At 45.7% G+C, this 5,563-nt stretch overlaps 1 long non-coding RNA gene across 1 annotated transcript; it reads right to left on the bottom strand.

The window, feature by feature from the left end:
- Positions 1–876: 876 nt before the first annotated feature.
- Positions 877–1,839, bottom strand: LOC118162757. Its single transcript, XR_004748610.1, has 2 exons — positions 1,500–1,839; positions 877–1,358 (listed from the first exon to the last, which is right to left on the bottom strand). It is a non-coding gene; the product is annotated as an uncharacterized LOC118162757 (long non-coding RNA).
- Between the last annotated feature and the right edge of the window lie 3,724 nt (positions 1,840–5,563).

Below are 5,563 nucleotides of genomic sequence, written 5' to 3' on the forward strand. Positions count from 1 at the left end.
CGAATGTTTGGTCTCCACTGGATTACATCCAGTGTCCATTGCAGTCTTTTTCCACTGGGAATAAGAGACTCAGTATAGACAGAAGGAGCTTTCTTTTGCCTCCAGAAACTCCTTTCCACACACAATGCATCAATCTTCTTTGCAGTTTGACATAGATTATGATCAGCAATACATTAATAGAATATTACATACTTATAACCTTAACACAAAGTATGATTTACAACCTTGCATCTCAGCTGCTCCTTTTTTTTTTTTTCCTCCTGACTTCTCTGTATCTTCTTTCTTCTGAATGGTCTCACACTTGCTGCACTGGGATTGTCTGTGGTGTTTAATGTTTTAGTGAGGTGCGCAGTCTCTCCTTTCACTCCTTAGGGTATTGTTCCATCCTGATGCACTGAGAGATGCATGTCTTCCTCCAATGCTGGAAGACCCTGTTGCTCTAGACAGGAACTAAGATGGTTACAGCCTGTTAAAAACTATGCCAGATGAAACTTAAGCTGACATTGCATAAACAGGACACACAATGGGCAGGCACTGGACACAACATTTATTTTCAGTTGTTATTGATGGCCTTTCATAAGTTGCTCGTGGCTCTACTTTGGCCTGTCACTTGGGAGCTAAAGGGTCATCAATAACTTATGGAAATGACTGTCATTGATAGTCTGGCCACTGCATATCCAGTATTTTGTTGCGTATGTAGACACACAGACACACAAAATGCATATCACCGGAAAAAACAAAAACAACAACAACAAAAAACAACAACTTTTTTATGTTAGCCCTTGTCCTTTTATCTTAAAAAAAAGCGGCTTCCTAGATTTTTTCTTTTTTTCTTTTTTTTTTTTCTTCTTCTCTCTTTCTCTCTTCTTTCCTTCCTTCCATCCTTTCTTTCTTTCTCTCTTACTTTCTTTTCTTTCTCTCTCTCTACTGGTATTTCATAAAGATATGCCCTTAATTTATTTATAAGGGTAAGCCTCCAGGACAAGGTAGTATTACCGAGCTGGCTTACCAGTTCCTCTATACACATGAGTACATCTATAATTGATGAAATGGTCTATAGTGTTGTGGCTAGAATAAACTTAAGGTCAAATCTCTGGGAGAGCAAATCTTGCCATTATTCCTGATGTGAAATAAATACGTGCAGGAACTAAAAAGTGCGGAGCTGAAAGGGAATAAAACTCAATGTATAAGGGCATTTTGAACAATTCATTCCAAAGTGAAAGTGCTTTTTCTTAGTTTTTCTTCATTGCCTTGATCTTCCTAAAACTGTTGTCGGGGCAGGTTAATGACTGACCTTTGAGGGAACCACATACCAGCCTTTGTTCCCTAGCAGTCAGGATCTTGCAGAGGCTTGAAACCTTTGAGGGAGAGAATAGGATTAAACTGCTGTGTGAAGTCCAGCGCAGGTGATGATCAATGGGAGCGGAGGAGCGAGTTTCTCAGGACGCTCGCTCCCTTCCCCCAGCAGAAGGAATTTATTTCGTTTCCTTCGAAGCTACCTGACGGAGGCGGCTGTTGTCAATGGTTGTTCTCGGGTTCATTTCGCTTAAGCATGTCACCAAACGCACGCGGTGTTAAAATCCCACTCAGATCTTAGAGGTTACAAGTCACTTAGACTTAAACCCCACGTCGAGCTGGTAAAAAAAATAAAGAAATAATAATAAAAAAATAAAAATCAGACAACCTGAACCTCACGCTGCAACCATATTTATATAAACTTAGCTTACTTGCCATCCTCACATTTCCCAGTCGAGGGGAAGACGGGTGTCTGAGCCTGCAGCACGCTGGCCAAGGCAGTGTTTGCCAGGTGAGCCCTCCGCGTGTTCTGTCCCAAGGGACAGCGGTACCGCTGCGGGGCGTCCCGCTGCGTGTCCCTGGGCACTAGGTGCTCCAGCACACAGCCCTCAGCAGGGGCCGGCTTCCACCTTGCCCACGGACCGCCCCTGTGCTGCCTGAATACATCTGAAAAGACAGAAAACAGGAAAATCTGTCCGTCTCAGCAAGGCTTTCTGCTGCCTTTGAGGGCGAGCGGTGGTGAATATTCCTAAAGGTTTGCTCGCAGCCTCCCGTTCTTCCCCGAGAACTGATGCTCCAAACCCCCTTTATTAACAAGAATTACAATAATGGGACACCAGGGCGAGAATCTGCCTGCCCTTCCGCGAGATAAGTTGGGCTTGCTGCTTCACCCGCGCCTCCTGCCGGGTCACAAAACACCCGGGCAGCTTGTGCCGGGTGCACTTTTTCCCAAAGCCGCTGAAAACACCCTAAAAAGCGGACCCGGCCGCGCAGCGAACGCGAGGGGTCCGCCTCCCGATCCCCCCCCCCCCCCCCCGCACCCCCGCCCCGCGCCTCAGCCGCGGGCGGCCCAGACCGGCCGGCGCCGGGCGCGTGACATCACCCGCTCGCGCTGCGGCCCGGCTGGCGCCGCCGGGGCGGTCGCCGTGGCAACGCGGACGCCAATCGGCGGGCAACGACTTCCAGCTGCCCGCGCGCCGCCAACGGCCCCAACGGCCCCAACGGCCCGCCGCGTGAGGGGGCCGTGTGTGTGTGTATGGAGCGCTCCTTGCCCCCCCCCCCCCCCCCCAGCACCTGGAAACCCGCAGCAGAACTTTCTGGAAGCGTAAAGGCCCGCACGCTGAGCCTGTGTCGTGTTTCTGTGGGAGGCCTGGGGCTGGTGGTGGGCCTCGGCGCTGCCCCCTCGGTGCTGGTCCCGCAGGTGCGGTGCCATGTTTAGGCGCTGAGATGGAAACTTTGGGGGTTGAGTTGGCTGAGACTTGAAGTAGGAGCACCAGGGCACAAATAAAACCAACCTGCAGCGCAACATTAAAACATGGCTTTCAGACCACAGCCTGCGATTCTTTATTTTCCCATTTCCCCCCACAGCTGTGATTCAGAAACCTCTCCTGTTCGATAGTGCTGCAGCCTGGTCACACATAACACCCTGAAGTCCCAGCCCAGATGAAGGATTGGAAGTGAGGGACCCTCCTGGCCTTTCGTACAGTCCTCAGGCAGGTAGCTCACACCGCTTCCTTTGGGAATGAGTACTGCCTACCTGTTGTCTTGCAGTTTGCTGATTCACAGTTCAGACATGAAACCATCTGTAAATATTAGCCTATATAATTTGTAGTGATATTAAACAAAGTGGTGAGAATCCTGCTTAAGAAAAAAAAAATTAATGGCTTTCCATATGGTTCAGAAAAGCTTAACACATACTAGTTAGCATAGTGTAGGAACAACACAGTTCTGACTCAATTTAGCTGTAAAAATGAAGACTTAGTGAAACATTAATTTTCCAAAATTACGGAGTGTTTTAATGTGATTGTAATTGCCCCTTTGTGCTTTTAATTTATTAACATTGTTATAACAAATTATAACTCATTGTAACCAAATGCTTTAGACGTTAAAGAACCAGGCTGGTATGCTGGCATCTCGATATAAAGGCGGTCTCTGTATAATGCAATCACAGAGTATCCGTTCTGATTTACTTGGAGTAACTTATGCTCATTCTGATATTCCTTCTGCATAGGTGTTGTTACACTTCTGTGTCTCAGGCTGTATTTTATGTGTTCACATACTAGCTTTGTGTGATGTGTTTCCTTGGGGAGCTGCACCTAGGCTCAGGACAGCCAGGAGGTCTGGATTGGGTACAAAGCAGGCACAGCAAACTAGTGATGCTGGGGAGGGGAGCCCTGTGGAAACTCTGACGATGAGAGCTAAAGAGTGTGTTGCAACGATGTCTGATTAGTTCATCAGGAGCCAGCATGAGTCTGGAACATCTAGCACTGAGTATGAGTCTGGATGCACTCCAGCTGCTTCCTTGCCCTATAGAGCTGAAGCACTAAGTCTTGCTGAACCAGACCTGTGCCTGCTTGGGTGTGCCTATTGCATGTTCCTGTTATCGGAAGTGCTGAGGAGCCCAGCACAGCCAGTGTCCACAGAGGAACATAACCCTGAATCAGCATGGATGGTGCTCAACTGGAGGTACTGAGCTAGGCTGAGTTCTGCAGCACCATTTGGAGCCTGTGTGCTGTGCCCCATAGTGCATGGCACTATGCTGCAGTCCTGGGTCCAGGCTGGGTTTGTGCTGTGCCCAACCAAGGGCTTAGACTGAGTTCAGTCTGGGGTTGGTGGCATCAACTCAGTCCCAGAGCCATTCAGATCAGTCTGGACATTGCTGTCCTGAGAGCACGGCATCGGGATAACTGGGCAAGCTCTACAAAATGTATTCATAATCCATGTTGATCCAAAGTACTTGCATGGATGTGAATTTGCAGTGCCCTGGGATGCAGCCTGACCTAATGAACTCAATCCGACCCAAACTGGCTCTGCATGCAGCTCCCCCTGGTGCCTCTGTCCCTTCAGCTTTCTTGATTTGCTGCTCGTCACCTATGGTCTAACTGCAGGTTGACTTTATCTAGTGTTGTCCTTGTAGACACGTAAGCTAAAATGTGGTGTTTGGGCAGAAAATCGCTAAAAGCACTAGGAGCAAAGTTTATAGAGAGAGTCGGTAGCACAAGGAGATGTTGTTTAAGACTAGGGCTGTACCCTGACACTTTGCCATTAATTTTTCTTAAGGGTAAGAAAAATTACCAGGGCAGATCCATGGGAACGTGGAATTGACTATTGTAAAAAAATAGTATAGTACTAAACTTCAACTGTGCTTGTGTGTTCCCTTTTTCAGTATTTGTGATAGTCAGATATTTGTGTTCTTTCATAGCACATTACATTTCTGATGTAGCAAAGTGTTTAAATTATGTTCTTTAGAGCTTTACTGGATCAGGGCCACTGCCAGTACTTCCAAAGACTAAAGCCTAAAACATTCTCTGAAATCTTTGGCTAGAGATTGTCTAGCTTTATTCTTCACCCAGAAGGATCTTATCTGGACCCTCCCATAGGAACTGAAATAGCAAATGTCATGTATACAGCCTTGGCAGTCAGTTTTGAACTTGGAGGACTTCTCTTTGTGAAATAGCATGGGCCAACATGCCTATGAGACATGTTCAAAGCTTTTTATGATTTTCTTATCCATTTGAAACACAAACAATTCCCATTTTCCAAATCAGGCCTATCTGTATATTACGAAGGTGGTGGCAACTTGATAAAGAAATATGGGAAGCATAGTCTTCAGTTGCCTACATAATATGCTTGGCCAAGAAGGAAAGAACCTTTCATTCTAAAATTAAAGTAAATCATTATATTAAAAGCTTATAACGTGCAAGAAACTGTTTACTGATTTGTAAACAGTCTTCAATATGCTTTCATTGTCAGTAGTGCAAAACACATACCTGGATACACCAATGACAGCTGTCTAAGTTAGACTGCTCAGAGATTTCAGCTAAGTTAGACTCAGATATTTCTTTTCATCTTTGAAGTGTGTTTGTGTTATTGGGGCTTTGTGGCTTATGCTTCTGATAAATGGAATAAATTCAAACATATGGCCTTATTCTGAACTTTTTTTCATTTTGCTTAGGTGCCAAGGGATGCTGGGTTCCAGTAAGTCAAAATTTATTATTATTTTATTTTATTTTATTTTATTTTATTTTATTTTATTTTATTTTATTTT

This window comes from Oxyura jamaicensis, chromosome 2, assembly GCF_011077185.1.
Source record: "Oxyura jamaicensis isolate SHBP4307 breed ruddy duck chromosome 2, BPBGC_Ojam_1.0, whole genome shotgun sequence".
NCBI classification, from domain to species: Eukaryota; Metazoa; Chordata; class Aves; order Anseriformes; family Anatidae; genus Oxyura; species Oxyura jamaicensis.